General features: G+C 39.9%; 1 protein-coding gene across 1 annotated transcript in view; it reads right to left on the minus strand.

Moving 5' to 3' along the window:
• The window catches only part of CHSY3 (chondroitin sulfate synthase 3), a 284,035-nt gene that overhangs the window by 186,229 nt on the left and 76,937 nt on the right, over positions 1-20,869 (minus strand). The gene's annotated exons all lie outside the window — the stretch shown is intronic.

Consider the following 20,869-nt stretch of genomic DNA (forward strand, 5'->3'; position numbering starts at 1 on the left):
AGGTATTTATAGGCCAGCACCTTGGATCACTTGGTTAATCCTCTGCCTGCAGCGCCAACATCCCATATGGGTGCCAGGTTCTAGTCCCGGTCGCTCCTCTTTCAGTCCAGCTCTCTGCTGTGGCCCGGGAGGGCAGTGGAGGACAGCCCATGTGCTTGGGCCCCCACACCTGCATGGAAAACCAGGAAGATGCACCTGGCTCCTGGCTTCGGATCGACACAGCGCTGGCTGTGGCGGCCATTTGGGGAGTGAACCAACGGAAGGGAGACCTTTCTCTCTGTCTCTCTCTCTCACTGTCTATAACTCTACTTGTCAAATACATTTAAAAAAGGTATTTATAGTAATATTTAATGCTTTTAAATGTCAAAAGGCTGAAATGATGTTAAGGCTCATTGGTAGATCAATGATTAAATGTATGGAAATTTAGTGAAATGTTGTGCAACTGTTCTTAGAAATGAATCAAGTCGTCATGTACTAATATAGAAAAATCTTGAAGATACATGCTTTCAAGTGGAAAAAAATAACTGAGGGGTTGTAACAGTGAGCACTATATTTGTTAAGTATATACACGATGAATGCTGGAACAAAAGTGAAATGCTTCTAAATGTTTACTGTTGAATTACTGAAAATGAAATAATTGAAAGCTTCAAGGCATGATGCCCAGGGTCTGAGGTAGTAAGAGTTTCACATCAATGTACAGATAATTTTCTTTGATCTTCTTTAAAGATTTATTTTATTTATTTGAGAGACAGAAAGAGAAAGTGAGAGTGAGTCTTCCATCAGCTGGTTCACTCCCCAGATGGACACAACGGCTGGGGCTAGGCCAGGAGGCAGGAACTTTTTCCAGGTCTCCCGTGTGGTTACAGGGACCCAAGGACTTGGGCCATCTTCCACTGCTTTCTCAGGCACATTAGCAGGGAGCTGGATTGGAAGTGGAGCAGCCCAAACTATAACAGGCACCTTTATGGAATACCAGAGATGCAAGGGTTGATTTAACTCGCTATGCCATAAGGCCAGCTCCCTTGTCTGATTTTAAAAAACTAGACGCACAATGAACTTTTTCAATTAGAAAGCAAACTTGAAGAAAGTCAGATTTTAACATGGCTTCTTTAAGTTTACTATCTGAGGGAAAATGAGGTAGTAAGTTATGTATTAGTCATAAAAGCACTTAAAAATTTCATAGAAAATGCGATTAAGTTTATTTTGATGCAAAAAGACTTTTGAAATTCATGCATAGTTCTTCATGATACCCATTTCCATGAACTTTTTTTGAAGACCACGCATAGAAGAAGATGCATTTCATCATACATTGGTTTTGACAAAGTGTAGACCATTAATTGTTCTGGTTTTCTTCAACTTGTTTGAAAAATCCATCCCTGAGAATGAAATAGAAGATCTATAGGTTTTTTGTTTGTTTTGTTTTTAAATCTGCTTTGAATCATCAAACACACGTGCCCACTGTTAGCCTCGTGTACTCTGAAGTTCCTACAAAGATGATTCAAGAAAGACTTTTTTTTTAACAGAAGGCAAAGCTAAGAACCTACTGCTCATACTTTAAATGATTTCTCCATTAGTTTAAAAAAAAAAAACAAACAAACTTTAAAGAATCCAGAAATTGTGCTTTGCACTAGGGATTTTTAAATCAAGTCAGATAATAACTCTACTTTTATTGGATTTTGAGTATGATGGGAAGGATATATAATAAACTAGTAACAAATAAGGTTTTAATAGATATAATATGGGGCCAGCACTGTGGCACAGCAGATTAAAGCCCTGGCCTGAAGGAACGGCATCCCATATGGGTGCTGGTTCTAGTCCTGGCTGCTCCTCTTCTGATCCAGCTCTCTGCTGTGGCCTGGGAAAGCAGTAGAAGATGGCACAAGTCCTTGGGCCCCTGCACCCATGTGGGAGACCCAGAAGAAGTTCCTGGCTCCTGCCTTCAGATCAGTGCAGCTCCAGATGTTGTGGCTATCTGGGGAGTGAACTGGCAGATGGAAGACTTTTCTGTCTCTATCTCTCTAACTTTGTCTCTCAAATAAATAAAAATAAATTAAAAATATATATAATATTTGAAAATTTGAAAATATAATATAAAGAATATATAATAAAATATAATTATATAAGGAATATATAATAATATAAAGAAGTATGACAATATAAAGAATATATAATATAAAGAATATATAATAATATGAAGAATATATAATATAAAGAAAAGAAAATAAAGAAAATAAAAAAGATGTGGTGTGTGTGTGTGTATGAAAGACATGGAGAGAGAGAGAAAGAGAAAGAGAAGGAGGGAAGGAGAGAGGGAAGTGAAATAAGTAGAGAGAGAGAGAATGAAGGTAGGTACTGGGGAGAGCAGACATCAAAATCACTGTGGTTTTGCCATCAACATAGTAAGAAATTCTCCAAAGCATCCTGCCTTGTTTAAAAAGGTTAATCCTCAAAAACTGGACTACATGAAACATGCCTGTGACATTCACCAAGACAGAACTTGACTGAACAATTCTGGAAAAAAAAGTTTTTCTTCCAATAAATCAAGAAGACAAAGCATCCCTGGCATTAAGTTCTACAACATTTAAAAATATTGTAACAGAACAGAAAGACAGACACATCCACATGTGCAGACAACTCCAGGCTCCCTGTGAAAAAATGGCCCCGTGTCTCACTGGGCGTATTGTGCCCTGTTAGGTCACTGAGTTGCAGCGTGAAATAACACAGCATTTCCAATGATCTTGTCAGCAAACTATTCCATCAGGTGTAAAGGGATGACAAAGTAATCAACTGAGGTGTGCTGGCAAGATATATAAATGACAGCAGCAATGAAAGTGAGTCTCCCAGGTGACCTGAAGAAATAATATGGAAGTAACTACCAAATGCAATCATAATAACAACAGCTATTATGGTCAGGCCCTTCCCAGAAACAAAACAATTTAAACAGATATCACTCTGAGAAGGGTATCATTATTCCCTTTTTAATACGGAAAACAGTCTAAGTCAAGTTTACCAACTCTCTCAAAATAGGGTGGGTAGCCAATGACAGCATGAAGCTGTGAAGTCCTATGCTCTGTACCTCAATTTTGAAAGAGAGATAGAGGCAGAGAGCACAAACATGGAGACAGAGCATAGAGATGGGGGGTGGGCTGGAGAGTGCAGAGGGAGAAAGTAAATGGAGGGAAGCAAGAAGCTTTACACACATGCTCTGATTAAAAAAAAAATGTGCACAGATGCTTTGGATTTGGAAGCAGATCATCTTTCAGACAGACTACGGTGGACAATCTTATAGGTTCTGGAGTTAGAGTTAATGACAAGAACTAGAATCCTATCTCCAATATGTGTTCATCTGCCATACAAACTTGAGCAAGTCATTTAAACTTTCTGAATTCAATTTTCTCATCCGAAATAGCATCTTAATGGTACTCATGTCCTACAGTGAGGATGAAAATTAAGCAATAATTTTAATTATTTAGAATAGTGGTCTGAGTGCCAAACCACAGAACAACAGCTTGTTATTCAAAACAGTGAACTCAAAACACTCAAACACAAAACACTGAACAAAAGTTTGCTACTCTTTAGCTATGCTAATAATAGGTATATGAGAGAATTTAAATCAAGAACCACTATATCACAACACTATTGAATATAACGTGTCATGACTGAGGATTCACTACCCCATTGCCCTCAAATAGATAAACACATTTCAAATAGAAAGGGTTCTTTTGAAAAATCCTCTAGGCAGATCAGAGGTTAAACAGGTAAAGTCACAAAGGGTAACAGCATGACAAACAGGGGCTCCTGTCATAAAACATGGGTGACATGGATGGCGTAGGTCTACTGGTAAAGATCCTTATCTTTTACAGAACTGCTGGTGGCACACATCAAAGCTTCTTTCCTGCCTTACCAGGATGATACAAAAATAAAAAACCATGTTTGAAATACGACTGTGACACATATTCAAGGCCTTAAAATAAAATATTTAAGCACTAAAGAATGCCATTTCATTCCATTATCTTATCCTGTAGTTACAGTTTGCTTCTGCACCTTTTAGTAATTAAAACAGTAATGACATTATTTCTAGCTAGAAAATTTGTATGAAATAAAGTGTCATGCAAAAAACAAATAGGCAAGGAGATACTCATCCTCCTTCTGAAAACTGTGTTGGCTTAACTAAACAAACAGTTGGGATGTGGAAGTAATCCACCATTTGAACTCTAGTCTGATTTTAATTTGCTTTTCTTCTTGCTGTGAATGAGATGCAAAGAAAGTATGTACATGGTAAAAGAGAATTCTTGCAGGTCTTCAACTTCAGCAAGCTGAATCCCCCATTCAGGTTGCTGATATGAACTGCTGAAAGAGTTCCCAGAGAAGAAAATGGGAAAGGAAAGCTACACAGCAACTTTAATAAATGAAAAGTTCTTTCTTCATCTTTGATTGTCTCTGGTGTTCCTTGGACAGAACTGAATGGAGAAACAAAGGACAGTTTGTACTAGATGATGAGTCCATCCACATACTCTAAACAGAAGGAGGGTATTTGCCACTATGGAGCAACCTAGAGAGTTGTGAAGAAGTAACTTCACTTCTAAAATTCCTCGGTAAAGCTTCACTCCTTGTATTTAATTAAAAAAAAAATTCTTTGAGATGTAGAGGGCATGGGGGGAGTGGTGAGAGGGAGACAGAGGAAGAGAGAGAGGGAGGGAGAGAGGGAGAAGAACAGAGAGAAGGGAAAGGCAGAGGAGAGTGAGCGAGCAAGAGCACACAGGTGAACCAATGGTTCACTTCCTGAAAGCCCACAGTGCCTGCGGATGTGCTGGAGCCAGAGCTAAGGCAACCTAGGTTGCCCATATATGTGGCAGGAGTCTGATCACATGGGCCATTACCACTACCTCCCAGGGAATCTCAAGCCAGGACCCAGAGCCAGGAATAGAACCCAAGCCTGTGATATGGGATGTGGGTATCTTAACTGCTAGGCTAAACACTCACTACTGATTGCACTTTTTAAATTAATTATAAGGGCCCCAAGTATTTACTTCCCTGATTTTGAATACAGAACAAGAATATTCCTTCTCTTTATCTTTCCCCTTCTCCTCTTCTCTTTTCTCTTCTTCCAGCTTTTTCTATGCATACAGTGACAGATTTCCTACTCCGGTTTTAACATATTACCTATAGCTGCTTCCTAGTTATAGTACTTACAGAATGCTAATTTTATAACTTAACAATGGTTATGGGAAACACTGGTTAAGATTCAGCTTTTTGGGCCGGCGCCGTGGCTTAACAGGCTAATCCTCCGCCTTGCGGCACCGGCACACCGGGTTCTAGTCCCGGTCGGGGCACCGATCCTGTCCTGGTTGCCCCTCTTCCAGGCCAGCTCTCTGCTGTGGCCAGGGAGTGCAGTGGAGGATGGCCCAAGTCCTTGGGCCCTGCACCCCATGGGAGACCAGGATAAGCACCTGGCTCCTGCCATCAGAACAGAGCGGTACGCTGGCCGCAGCGCGCCTACCGCGGCGGCCATTGGAGGGTGAACCAACGGCAAAAAGGAAGACCTTTCTCTCTGTCTCCCTCTACTGTCCACTCTGCCTGTCAAAAATTTAATAATAATAAAAAAAAAAAAGATTCATCTTTTTAGCCGGCGCCACGGCTCACTTGGCTAATCCTCCACCTGCGGCACTGGCACCCCGGGTTCTAGTCCTGGTTGGGGTGCAGGATTCGGTCCCAGTTGCTCCTCTTCCAATCCAGCTCTCTGCTGTAGCCCGGGAAGGCAGTGGAGGATGGCCCAAGTGCTTGGGCCCTGCACCCACAGAGGAGACCAAGAAGAAGCACCTGGCTCCTGGCTTCGGATCCGCGCAGCGCCAGCTGTAGCCACCATTTGGGGGGTGAACCAATGGCAGGAAGACCTTTCTGTCTGTCTCTCTGTCTGTCTGTCTCACTAACTCTGCCTGTCAAAAAAAAAAAAAAAACAGATTCAGCTTTTTTAAAATTTCAGGTTTGTTGATTAGATTTCAATGCTCTACATGATGTTTATCTTTACTATTACACTTGTCATGGAACAAACTTGTTAAAAGTGCTCTTTTATTTATTTTTATCTACTTGAAAGGCAGAATGAGAGTGAGAATGACAAGAAGAGGACAGATCTTCTATTTGCTTGTTCACTTTCCAAGTGCCTGCAATAGCCATGGCTGGACCAGACTAAACAAGAGCCCAAAAGTCAATCTGGTCTCCCACTTGGGTTTCAGGGGTCCAGGCACTTGTTTTGCTCTGCCTCCCAGGAAGCTGAATAGGGAGCAGTGTCACCCAGAACTGAATTGGCATTCCAGTATAGAATGTGGGTGTTCCAAGTGGTGGCTTAACCCAGTATGCCACAATGCCCACCCCATGGAATAAACTATTAAACACACAGCTATTGACATTGCTTTATCAAAACACCACAAAGAGTAATTAATGTATTTTTTGAATACTAAACATAAAGTAGTATAAATGAGGCCAGAAATCTAGAAGTAATCTTGATTCTATCTACACTCTCATGTCCCACTGAATCAATCTTCGAATCTTTTAACTCTAACTCCCGAATTTTCTTCTCAAAGTTCAGAATGGCATCATCTCATACCTGAATTAATACTACAAAAACCTTTTTAATTTGTCTGAAACCCCAACCACATCCTCTTCTTATTCTTCTTCCCATCCCACCACAAGACTGTTCTTCCTCAAAAGTAAATTATCCATGCTGTTCAACTTTCATTCTTTAGTCAGCATTCCTGAAATTACACAAAGGATCTCTCCAGCCCCCTGTCATTTTATGAGTCACTGTGACCTACTTGCTATCCATGTACGGAGTATACTCTACATCCGAAATACTCATCCTGACATTCTTTTTTTTTTTTTTTTTTTTTTTTTTTGACAGGCAGAGTGGACAGTGAGAGAGAGAGACACAGAGAGAAAGGTCTGCCTTTTCCGTTGGTTCACCCCCCAATGGCCGCTGCGCACCGCGCTGATCCAAAGCCAGGATCCAGGTGCTTCCTCCTGGTCTCCCATGCGGGTCCAGGGCCCAAGCACTTGGGCCATTCTCCACTGCCCTCCCGGCCACAGCAGAGAGCTGGACTGGAAGAGGAGCAACCGGGACAGAATCCGGCGCCCCGACCGGGATTAGAACCTGGGGTGCTGGCACAGCAGGTGGAGGATTAGCCTATTGAGCCACAGTGCCGGCTCATCCTGACATTCTTAAGCCTGATAACAATTCATCCACTAGAACTTAGCCTGAGTGTCTGCTCTTTGGCAAGGCTGGGTTATAAGCTGTATATATTCACACCCCGAGTGTCCTTCAATGGTACTTTTGTCAAGTATGATGTTGTTAACACCTTACTGGTTCTCTACTGTTCCTACTCTATTGTAAATTTCTTGCGCCCTGAGACTAAGTAAGCTTTCTTTTCTTTCTTTTTATTTTCCTGATTTTTTGGTTGTTATTCTCAAGCACTAACCCAGAGAAGTTACTGAATTGATACTAAATGAATGAGTGAAGTGACAAATTACCCAAGAAATATATGGAGCTAAGTAAAAACCACCACTGCACAAACACGTGGAGTTTGGTTATATTCATCTAAATTTAAGATACAGGGCATATTTTTCAAATTAACTTACATATGGCCAGACAACAAAATTGAAGTTTATGAAATCAGACTTATAGATTACATTTTCACATGTGTATATTACATCATATTCAATTTCCATATTACCAATATATTTTCTGAGTTCAAACAGAAAGTATATACAATCATAATATTTGTGGAAAGATCACAGACCAGAAAGGAAGACACACACATACACACTCATCATCATCGTCATCCCTATTCATGATGTTCCCCACATACCTGATGAAACAAAAAAACTGCTTGCAAACCTATTCTACTTGTATTTTTAAAAAAGTATTTTCTAGTCATATGCCTTAATTAATTTGAGGGTTTCCTACCAGAGATTTTCAGGTATGCTTTCACATTTTCACATGTTACAGTTTTTTTTTTGATATATTGAAGACGTCTATGTGTCCTTGATGTTTTAATTAAGAAACAACTTCAAAAGGTAGAATGAAATATATAAACATTTTGAAACTAGATCATACATTAAGCAAAATTTTAAACTAGGGATGAACAAAGTCTGGCTTCTAGAATGCCTGTTTGGATAAATAAAGACACTAAAATATAACCACAGTCATTCATTTATGGGTTATCTATGCTGCCTGTGTTCCATACCAGTAAGCTGAGTAGTTGTACAGTGACTATATGGTTTGCAAAGCATGAAATACTTACTATATGTCCCCTTACAGAATACATTTGCAGACCCTTGCTCATTAAACCACAAAAATAATTCTATGAAGGAAGCACTGTAATTATCCTCATTTTATGGTGATAAACTGGGAAACCAAGAGGTTAAGTAATTTGTCCAGTATCACAAAGATAGGAAGCAGCAGAGCTGGAATACAGGCACTCTGGCTGCAAGCTGTGTGCTTAATCAACACCTGTCAAACCAATTTAGTAGAAAGGAATCGGTATGGTTTGAATGTGTCCTCAGAAGTTCATGCATTGGAAACCTGATCCTCCATGTGGCACTGGTGGGAGGTGGGGCTCAATGGGAGTTGTTTGCTCATGGAAGCACCTCCCTCACAAATGGTTTACTGCCACTGTTGCTTAAGTAGGTTTCTTATAAAAGGATGACTTCAGCCCCCTCTTGCTCTCTCACTGGTCCTCTCTTTGCTCTTCTACGATGCTAAGAAACAGCAAGAAGGCCCTTGCCAGATGTAGCCTCTGGATCTTGGACTTCCCAGCCTCCAGACCGTGAGTTAATAAATTTCTGCTCGTTACAGATTACTCTGTCTGTATTATTCTAACAGTGCACATAGACTAAGACAGGGGCTAAGCAAAGAGCACTTCTCAAAATATCTTACTCTGGAGGCAACCTTTACTGGCAACACTGTGCAAAGAACTGCGCCAGATGTAAAGTTACACAGAGAAACGTCCCACGCTGCCCTCCCAGGAGTGAATGGGACCCTCTGAGTACATCAGCACAGAGGCACAGGTTTTAAGGTCCTATTTGTACAGCTCTGAATATTAAAGCACAGATGTATATACAGGTGCTTCCAGCAGAATCACATTTTCGAAAACCTTGAATAGGAGCTAAAACAATGTAATTACTGCAAAAGATCACAACTTTCAACTGAAAGGTCAGTAGACTCCTACAGCTACATCTTTAACAGGATTAGCCCAATGATCTAAGAGAAGTTATTTAACTCACACAAATGACAGTTTTATCAGAATATTACCACCTAATGCATTTACTCTTTCAAAGATACTTAGTTAGCACCTATTATGTGCTAGGCTCTCTTCTAGGTCTGGGATACAGTCATGAGGAAAACTGCTTAGTCATGATAAAGTTTATCATAAATTATACTTCAAACTATCTACAAATAAGAGGCCTACTCTGGACTTTAAAGAAAAATTAAAAAGTGAAACCAAAGTATATTTTCTCTCTCCAAATAAATAAATGCAAAACACAGAGGGGGGTCTTATTATTCGGACTGTTAAGTGGGAAGATTTCTTCTAAAGCATAGGACTGTTCATTCTGGCTTTAAATGCTCCTATTTGCTAAAATTTTCCTTAGCAATTTTGTACATGTTCTTCAATGCTAATGTTTAATTCTTTTCCTCTCGTCAGAAAAGGACTCTCTCACATGAGAGTTATAACTTTGGAAAACAAAGGAAAACATGAGGTAATGTTTGCACAGTGCAGTGAGAGTAGAGTCATAACTTATGACCCATCTGGTAATTTTATACACACACTGTGAAGACACAGTAGGAAAAGCATGAGGCATGATGACATGGAAAAGAAGAGCCCACAATAGTCCTCACTGTCCTACAATATACATGGACTTGCATGCTAGGCATGGTAGAGGCCAATTCGGACCATTCACAAGCACAAAAAAGAGTATTTCTGGAAGATACCGTGACAGTGAGTGGGTGTTCATGGCAGCCTGATTCTTTCAGCATTCATAAATAGGTCTGATTCTGGAAAGGCATTTAATAAGGAAGGCAGGCGAGAGAATACTGATAATCTTTTAGATAAATGATCACGGCACAGTTTTCATCAATAATGTTTTCAACCTACATACTCACTACCAAAAGGAATAAATAGGATTAAAGGTACCTAAGAGAGATGTGGACTCACTTACATGCAAAATGACCTGGTACTTTCACTCATTCAGATTTAGGGAACAATATGTTTTTATACAGACAGCACATTCTATGGGAAACTGAAGTAACCTGTTTTTAACCCTGAGTCACAAGGCTATTTTGAAGCAAATGTCATTTTATGTCTATAAGCATTCTATAAATTTATTTTACTGCTATTTCTTGGTTCACTAAACAAACATATGTATAGATTATTTCTGCTACTAAATTTTTTTACTGTTTATAAATACCATGGCATAATGTAAATATAAAAGGAAAACCTGAAAATGCTATGAAATAGGCAGTCATAACATCTTCAGTTTATGCTAAATCAAAAGAAATTACTCAAAAGCCCCAATTCATCCAGACAAGTTAGCGACTTCTGCAAGATATTTAATACCAATAAAAAGAAATGGTTCAAATGGAAGATCATTCTTCCCAAGGTATGTATGCTTATTTCTCTTACCAGCTAACATTTATTTAAATAAAATTTATAGTCAAATGAAAAATAAGACAAATAAAAAATACTTAATGTGAACATAAAGATAATTTTAAAAATAGTTAGCATGATACTCTTACTTTAAAAGGAACTGAAGCCACGCTAGAGAACAGCATCAGATCTCTAGTACCTCTGAATGAGTTTCTATTACCCTTGAGAGTTCTTCCCTCAAAAACATGAGTAATGTATACCTCTGCTAGGAATCCAATACATTTTAACTGAGAGAACCCCAAAAGTATGGTCGGGAAGGAGTTGATATTATGACTTAAAAAACATCTCCTGGTATTCATACACAGAATCTGTCTTAAGATCTAATTAGTTTCTTTTGAAAATCTGTTATAATGAAAACAGTATGCCCCCACTTCACATGATGAGGACATCTGCAATTCTCTAGTGCATTAACAAGGGTGTGTGTTGAGCATTGGTTTTATATTGTGAGTCTTCTCTAATTTTATAAACAGTTCTACCAATAACATAATGTGAACTCCCTGAATTTGGTCCAGAGAAGTTTGTGCAGACACTGATGGACATATTCTTTCCAACACTAAACTGGATTCTAGGGCAGTGATGAAATCTCTATGTTTCTCATATCTTCTCTATTTAACATTCTCATTTTGTTAAATGACAAGGCCTAGAATGGTCACTAAACTTTGCAAAAAATACACTTCTAATAAAATCAAATTTTTAGGAATTTAAATAATCATAAAATAAATGAAAAATATTGCCATGATTTTTTATGTTTTCCAATTTTCTTCATTTTTTTTTGACAGGCAGAGTGGACAGTGAGAGAGAGACAGAGAGAAAGGTCTTCCTTTTGCGTTGGTTCACCTTCCAATAGCCGCCGTGGCCGGCGCGCTGTAACCAGGTCACTGCGCAGATCCGAAGGCAGGAGCCAGGTGCTTATTCTGGTTTCTCATGGGGTGCAAGGCCCAAGCACTTGGGCCATCCTCCACTGCATTCCTGGGCCACAGAAGAGAGCTGGACTGGAAGAGGGGCAACTGGGACAGAATCCGGTGCCCCAACCGGAACTAGAACCCGGTGTGCTGGCGCCGCAAGGCGGAGCATTAGCCTGTTGAGCCGCAGCGCCGGCTTCAACTTTTTAATCAAGCAAAATTTCTGAATAAGAATTTTTCTTGAAATGCAGAAAATGTCAACAAACTATTCATGCTGTTGTTTAAAATCAGTCATATATTAAGAATTACAAGGTATTTGCAAACTGTGAATCCTTGCTTAGTACCTAGGAAATGAAGTTTCTAGTTAATATATTTTCTGGTTAATCATCAAGTGGACAATCCTCCTTATCTACAACATTTAAATTTCTTAACTAAAATGTAGTAGGATGGGGCTGGCATTGTGGCATAGCAGGTTAACTCTCCACCTGGGAAGCCAGTATCCCATTTGGGCACCGGTTTGAGACCCAGCTGCTCCACTTCTGATGCAGCTCCGTGCTAATGCTCCTGGGAAAGCACTGGAAGATGGCTCAAGTATTCTGGCCCTTTCCACCCATGTGGTAGACCAGGAGCTCCTGGCTCCTGGCTCCTGGCTTCAGGCTGGCTCAGCCCTGGCCATTGTGCACATTTGGGGAGTGAACCAGTGGACAGAAGATCTCTCTATTTGTGTCTCTCCTCCTCTCTCTGTAAATCTGCCTTTCAAATGAATTTATGTTCTGTTTAATATTCATGAAATTATAATGATCATAATTGAATCTCTACTGATGACTGAGGGTTTGGTGCTGAGACAGAATTGTGAATATACTTACCTTCCTACCTTAGAAGAATCATTTGAGCTGCATCATTTCCTGAAACTGGGCTAGGTGCTCATTTGATACTCTTCTCCTCTTGCATTCTAAGCAGATGTTGGTATCAACATTCATAAAAATAAACTGAAATGGGCTTGTATTTGGGGATATAAAAGGCAGTTTTCATAGTTTCATCATTAGCATCAACCCTATATAGTCAGGGCTTAGTAAATATGTGTTGAAGAAGAATATAAAACACCTGACTTTCTTCACTTTCCTCAGACATCAAAGAATATTGGAGCTTAGCCTAAGTGTATACAGTGGGAAAATTACCACAGCTAAGCTTCTCCATATGGAGTAATGTATCATTCTGCTTACTTTTATAAGCAATATTGACAGAGATAGCTCTAGCAAAACAAAGAACGCTAAGCAAAAAACAGAGTAATTTAATCACACTGTTTCTGTGAATAAAAATTTAGAGACTAACGATTTATCACAGTACTAACAGAAACCTGAACAAGACACTGGCAGTCTAGCAATTTAATCTTCCTATTCTACAAACAGTTACTAGGTAGATAAATGAAGAAAAAATGAGGAAAAGGAACAGCTTCAAAACATAAAGAGGGGCCGGTACAGTGGATTAAGCTGCAGCCTGAGGTGCTAGGATCCAATATGGTGCTGGTTCCTGTCCCAGCTGCTCCACTTCTGATCCAGCTCCTTGCTAATGTGCCTGGAAATTCGGCAGAAGATGGCCCATTAGTTTGGGCCCCTGCCACCAGGTGGGAGACCTGAAAGAAGCTCCTGGCTCCTATCTGCTGATTGTGGCCTGGCCTAGCCCTGGCCATTGTGGCCATTTCGGGGATGAAGCAGAGGATGAAGGTATTTCTCTCTGTCTCTCCCTCTTTTTTTCTGTAACTTTGCCTTTCAAATAAATAAACATACCTTTAAAAAATACACAAAGAATGTTTATTGTATTATGCTTCAAACAGCATGCAAATTATATAGTCATTACCAAAGTATACCTTACATTTTCAATTTTTATTTAAAAATGTATTATGAGGGGCCAGAGCTGTGCCGTAGCCAATAAAGACACTGCCTGCAGGGCCGGCATCCCATTTGAGTGCTGGTTCTAGTCCTGGCTGCTCCACTTTTGATCCAGCTCTCCGCTAAGGCCTGGGAAAGCAGTAGAAGATGGCCCATGTCCTTGGGCCCCTGTACCATCACGGAAGACCCAGAAGAAACTCCTGGCTCCTGGCTTTGGATCAGTGCTGCTCTGGCCATTGAGGCCATTGAGGCCATCGAGGGAGTAAACCAGCAGATGGAATATCTCTCTCTGCCTCTCCTCTCTCTGTGCAACTCTTTTAAATAAATAAATCTTTTTAAAAAATAAAAATGTATTATGAGACACTGTAATTGGAAAGTTACCAACAGGTTAGGGTAATAACCCAAAAACAAAGCAAAAAACTGAAGTCCCAGGCAGAAAATCAGAATGAATATTAACCATTATAAAAATTAGCACATATTGCCAGGGGATTCCAATACAATCCCATCAGGGTGGCATGTACCAATGCCATCTCACTAGTCCAAGTGATCAATTTCAGTTCACAAATGATCACAGTGATAGGTCTAAGAGTCAAAGGGATCACACAAACAAGACTAGTTTCTGCTAACATTAACTGATAGAATCAAAAAGGGAGAGAAGGATCCAACATGGGAAGTGGGATACACAGCAGACTCATAGAATGGCAGATGTCCTAAACAACACTCTGGCCTCAGAATCAGCCCTTAAGGCATTCGGATCTGGCTGAAGAGCCCATGAGAGTATTGTAGGCATGGAAAGCCAAGACACTGTGGCAAAACAAAAAAAGAAGAAGAAGACGACCTAAATGAAAGATCTCTGTGAGTGAGATCCCAGGGGAAAGAACCGGGCCATCAAAGAAGGAGGTACCTTTCTCTGAAGGGAGGAGAGAACTTCCACTTTGACTATGACCCTGTCGGAATAAGATCGAAGTCGGCAAACTCAAAAGGCCCCCATAGCCTTGGCAACTCATGACTAGAGCCTAGGGGGATTACTGACGCCATAAACAAGAGTGTCAAATTGTTAAGTCAACAACAGCAGTCACTGTGTACTTATGTCTCATGTGCGATCTGTCCTTAATGTGTTGTCCAATGTGAAGTAATGCTATAACTGGTACTGAAACAGTATTCTACACTTTGTGTTTCTGTGTGGGTGCAAACTCATGAAATCTTTACTTAATATATACTAAATCAATCTTCTGTATATAAAGATAATTGAAAATGGATCTTGATGTGAATGGAATGGGAGAGGGAGCGGGAGATGGGAGGGGTGTGAGAGCGAGGGAAATTGTGGTGGGGGGGAAGCCATTGTAATCCATAAACTGTATGTTGGAAATTTATTTTTACTAAATAAAAAATTTTAAAAAAAGAAAAATAATAAAAATAAAAATAAAAATTAGCACATATTAAACATTTATTTTGTGCCAGGCACTGTGTTAAGCTCTTTATCTGTGCTGGCACATTTAACTCTCAAAATCACTCAGAGAAGAAGCTATCATTTTTTTTCCTTCTGTAGAATAAGAAATCTACAAGTAATAGAATAAATGAACTCCATTTTTAACTCAAAGGCTGAATGCTTAAACACTTCTAAACGAATTTAGCTCTACTGGTGTTTATATAATTTTTATGAGTGCTGCTTCTGACATATTATTTAATTATATTAATATAAATTTTTAAAGCCTGGAAACGGAATGCTTCATTTACATTTTTTTTAATTTTAATTTGACAGGTAGAGTTATAGACAGTGAGAGAGTGAGAGAGAGAGACAGAGAGAAAGGTCTTCCTTCCATTGGTTCACTCCCCAAATGACCGCTATGGACAGTGATGCGCTGATCTGAAGCCAGGAGCCAGGTGCTTCCTCTTGGTCTCCCATGTGGGTACAGGGCCCAAGCACATCGGCCATCCTCCACTGCCCTCCCGGCCCACAGCAGAGAGCTGGACTGGAAGAGGGGCAACCAGGACAGAACCTGTTGCCCATTTAGGATGCTGGCACCGCAAGTGCAGGTGGAGGATTAACCAAGTGAGCCACGGCACCAGCCCTCATTTACATTAGAATTTGATGAATTACTAAAATATATTAGAAAAGTTGAATGAAAGTATATTAACAACTGTTCTTAATCTTTGAAAAAAGTTGTTCTGAATGTCCAAAGGAAAGATACACATTGGCCAACAACCCTAGATAGAAATTTTGATTGACACTGTTCTGCTTTCACAAAGGGGAAAAAGGGTTAGTGGACAGGTATTCAAATTCACACGTAATAGATGGATGGCAGACATACAATCTTGTTTTTCCCATGTTTAAAAACACTTGGTGATTAAAGCAACCATTTTAGAATAAATTCATTGAAGGGCTGTGCATATTTTAAAGATTTATACTAATTATATTAATTATTTTGAGGATAGTAATATAAATAGCATTGTGCTTTAATTTCAAATTCAATTTGTTAATTGTGGGTATATAGGAAAGTGACTGAGAAACTAGCAGCTGTTTTTCTAGTGACAGTACTCAGATAACAGTGACAGACATTTCCCTGACCTCTTAGCTAAATACATATAAAAACAAATAGAGAGCGGCAAGATGGCGGAATAGGAAGGGAGCACACTGATAGTCCGGGAAGAGACAGTTTAATAAAAGTGGAGATACTGCAGGTTCAAGGAAGAGTAGGGGAAGAAACAGCAGAGGAAACTCTTCTGGAACTAGTGATTCACAGTGGACCTGCATGGAGAGCGTGGGAGCCCACAGTTTGGGACACCAGCAGCAGACTCAACATACCAGTGCTGGAACGCTAGGTGAGCTGAACCTCAATAACCCGAGACACTGGCAGGGAAGCAGAAAGAGGAGACTAGAGGGAACGAGGCTTGAAACCCCGTGGGGAAAAGTTCACCAGGCTAACTAGGAGAGAGAGAGAAAAAAAAGTGACCGACACAGACACGAGTTTCTCTCTCTCTGCTCACCTCTCAAAGGCGAGCAAGACAAAGAGCATGTGCCATTTTGGACATACGTCCTAAGCAGGGCGACCTCAGGTCTGCACCAGCCCTGAGCCTAGCAGAAAAACCTGTCTCTGGGTGTGTGTGTGTGTGTGTGTGTATATGTGTGAAATAACAGGAGACTGGGACATAGTGAATGTGTGTTGCTAAAGAACGGAGACTGTGAAAAAAGAGACGGTGGGGGAGAGAACTCATGGAATTCACGTCAGTGCTCTCCAGAGATGCTACAATTCGGTAACGTTGGCAACCCAGTGGGAGAATACAGGAGAATTGGAGCCCACACTGAGGGCAGCAGAGATTCCCTGTGTGGTCCTTGGCAAAAAGCTTCTGATCTCTGGCTCCTGTGGGTGTATCATTCGCCTGCTAACCACCTCCAATTCCGTTCAGCTGTGAGGAATTACTTCCTTTTTGAATCAAAAAAGAGAGAGAGAGAGATTTACCACACCTAACCTGGGAGTGTCACCTTTGGCACACCCTCAACCCTGAGGAACCAAACAGAGCTCTCAGGCCACACCCATCTCAAGCCTCTAGGCTCCATCGAAAGCAGACAGTCCACTTAATCTAGAGGCATAGTATAACAAGACCACAGTGAAGAAACCAAAGAATATCTCCAATATGACAAACAACAAACACAAAAACCGAGGTAACAAGAACAAGGAAGACACTATGATGCCCCCAAGTGAAAAAGACACCCCAATTCAAGATTACGAAGATGATGAGATAGAAGAAATGCAAGAAGCGGATCTCGAAAAACTGATAAGAACACTAAGAGGTTCTCAAAACCAAATTCTTGAACTACAGAAATCCTTAATGGACAAGATAGAAAATCTCTCTCCTGAAAATGAAATATTAAGGAGGAATCAAAATGAAATGAAACAACTAGTAGAACATGAAACTGTGATAGTGACGAGAAATACGAGAAATCATAATGAAATGAAGAATTCAATAGATCAAATGACAAACACATTAGAGAGCCTTAAAAACAGAATGGGTGAAGCAGAAGAGAGAATATTGGACTTAGAAGACAGAGCACAGGAGAGTATACAGTCAAACCAAAGAAAAGAAGAGGAAATCAGAAATCTAAAAAATATTGTCGGGAATCTACAGGATACTATTAAAAAACCCAACATTCGGGTTCTAGCAGTTCCTGAAGGCATGGAGAGGGAGAAAGGATTAGAAGGCCTTTTTAGTGAGATACTAGCAGAAAATTTCCTAGGTTTGGAGAAGGAGAGACATCCTAGTACAGGAAGCTCATAGAACACCTAGTAAACATGACCAAAAGAGATCCTCACCACGACACGTTGTAATTAAACTCACCACAGTGAAACAGAAAGAAAAGATCCTAAAATGTGCAAGAGAGAAATGTCAGTTTACTCTCAGAGGATCTCCAATTAGATTCATAGCACACTTCTCATCAGAAACACTACAAGCTAGGAGGAAATAGCGAGATATAGCCCAGGTACTAAGAGAGACAAACTGCCAGCCCAGAATATATCCTGCAAAGCTCTCATTTGTGAATGAAGGTGAAAGAAAGACCTTTCACAGCAAAGAGAAACTGAAAGAATTTGTCACCACTCGTCCAGCCCTGCAAAAGATGCTTAAAGATGTGATACACGCAGAAACACAGAAACACGGTCATCAACATGAAAGAAGGTAAAGGAAGGAAACCTCACAGCATATATTAGAAAATATATTTGGCAAATGGTAGGGCAAAGTTACTACTTATCGATAGTCACATTGAACGTTAATGGCCTGAACTGTCCAGTTAAAAGACACCGATTGGCTGATTGGGTTAAGGAACAAAACCCATCTTTTTGCTGCCTACAAGAAACACATCTTTCCAACAATGATGCATACAGACTGAAAGTGAAAGGCTGGAAAAAGACATACCATGCCAACAGAAATGAAAAAAGAGTGGGCGTAGCCACCTTAATATCGGATAACATAAATTTTACCACAAAAACTATTAGGAGAGACAAAGAGGGGCACTATTTAATGATTAAGGGATCCATTCAACAGGAAGATATAACGATTATCAATGTATATGCATCTAATTGCAGGGCACTGGTTTATTTAAAAGACTTGTTAAGGGACTTAAAGGGAGACTTAGACCCCAATACAATAGTACTGGGGGACTTCAATACTCCACTCTCAGAGATAGACAGATCAACAGGACAGAAGATCAACAAGGAGACAGTAGATTTAAACGACCCTATAGCCCAAATGGACCTAACAGATATCTATAGAACTTTTCATCCTACACAGAAAGCATTTACATTCTTCTCAGCAGTACATGGAACCCTCTCTAGGATTGACCACATACTAGGCCATAAAGCAAGTCTCAGCAAAATCAAAATCAAAAGAATTAGAATCACACCATGATGCTATGGGATACAGCAAAAGCAGTGTTAAGAGGAAAATTTATATCAATAGGTGCCTACATCAAGAAATTGGAAAGGCACCAAATAGATTAGCTTTCAGTCCATCTCAAGGATCTAGAAAATCAGCAGCAAACCAGACCCAAAGCTAGTAGGAGAAGAGAAATAATTAAAATCAGAGAAGAAATCAACAGGATTGAATAAAAAAAATTACTGAGATCTGGTACCAGACAGGGATGCCCACTCTCACCACTGCTATTCAATATAGTTCTGGAAGTTTTAGCCAGAGCTATTAGGCAAGAAAAAGAAATTAAAGGGATACAAATTGAAAAGGAAGAACTCAAACTATCCCTCTTTGCAGATGATATGATTATTTAGGGGACCCAAAGAACTCTACTAAGAGACTACTGGAACTCATCGAAGAGTTTGGCAAAGTAGCAGGATATAAAATCAATCCACAAAACTCAACAGCCTTTGTATACACAGGCAATGCCATGGCTGAGGAAGAACTTCTAAGATCAATCCCATTCACAATAGCTACAAAAACAATCAAATACCTTGGAATAAACTTAACCAAGGACGTTAAAGATCTCTACGATGAAAATTACAAAACCTTAAAGAAAGAAATAGAAGAGGATACCAAAAAATGGAGAAATCTTCCATGCTCATGGATTGGAAGAATCAATATCATCAAAATGTCCATTCTCCCAAAAGCAATATACAGATTCAATGCAATAACAATGAAAATACCAAAGACATTCTTCTCAGTTCTGGAAATGATGTTGAAATTCATATGGAGACACAGGAGACCTCGAATAGCTAAAGCAATCTTGTACAACAAAAACAAAGCCGGAGGCATCACAATAGCAGATTTCAGGACATACTACAGGGCAGTAATTTCAAAACAGCATGGTACTGGTACAGAAAAGATGGATAGACCAAAGCAACAGAATAGAAACACCAGAAATCAATCCAAACATCTACAGCCAAATAATATTTGATCAAGGATCCAAAACCAATCCCTGGAGTAAGGACAGTCTATTTAATAAATGGTTCTGGGAAGTGGGAAGACACAGCAGACTCATAGGATTGCAGATGTCCTAAAGAACACTCTGGCCTCAGAATCAGCCCTTAAGTCATTCGGATCTGGCTGAAGAGCCCATGAGAGTATTGTAGGCATGGAAAGCCAAGACACTCTGGGGAAAAAAAAAAAAGAAGAACTAAATGAAAGATCTCTGTGAGTGAGATCCCAGGGGAAAGAACCGGGCCATCAAAGAAGGAGGTACTTTTCTCTGAAGGGAGGAGAGAACTTCCACTTTGACTATGACCCTGTCGGAATAGGATAGAAGTTGGCGAACTCTAAAGGCTTCCATAGTCCTGGCAACTCATGACTAGAGCCTAGGGAGATTTCTGACGCCATAAACAAGAGTGTCAAATTGTTAAATCAACAACAGGAGTCACTGTGTACTTACGTCTCATGTGCGATCTGTCCTTAATGTGTTGTCCAATGTGAAGTAATGCTATAACTAGTACTGAAACAGTATTTTACACTTTGTGTTTCTGTGTGGGTGCAAACTCATGAAATCTTTACTTAGTATGTACTGAATTGATCTTCTGTATATAAAGATAATTGAAAATTAAAAAAAAACTTGGTGTTAAATTGGAAATTGCATAGAAAATTAATCAATTTTTAAAAAAATATCATGTAGGATCTCTGTCCTTGATGTGCTGTACATTGTGATTTAATGCTATAACTAGTACTCAAACAGTATTTTTCACTTGGTGTTGCTATGTGAGGGCCAACTGTTGAAATCTTTACTAAATATATACTAAACTGATCTTCTGTATATAAAGAGAATTGAAAAGGAATCTTGATGTGAATGGAAGGGGAGAGGGAGTGGGAAAGGGGAGGGTTGCGGGTGGGAGGGAAGTTATGGGGGGGAAGCCATTGTAATCCATAAGCTGTACTTTGGAAATTA

Source organism: Lepus europaeus, chromosome 4 (assembly GCF_033115175.1).
Source record: "Lepus europaeus isolate LE1 chromosome 4, mLepTim1.pri, whole genome shotgun sequence".
NCBI lineage: Eukaryota > Metazoa > Chordata > Mammalia > Lagomorpha > Leporidae > Lepus > Lepus europaeus.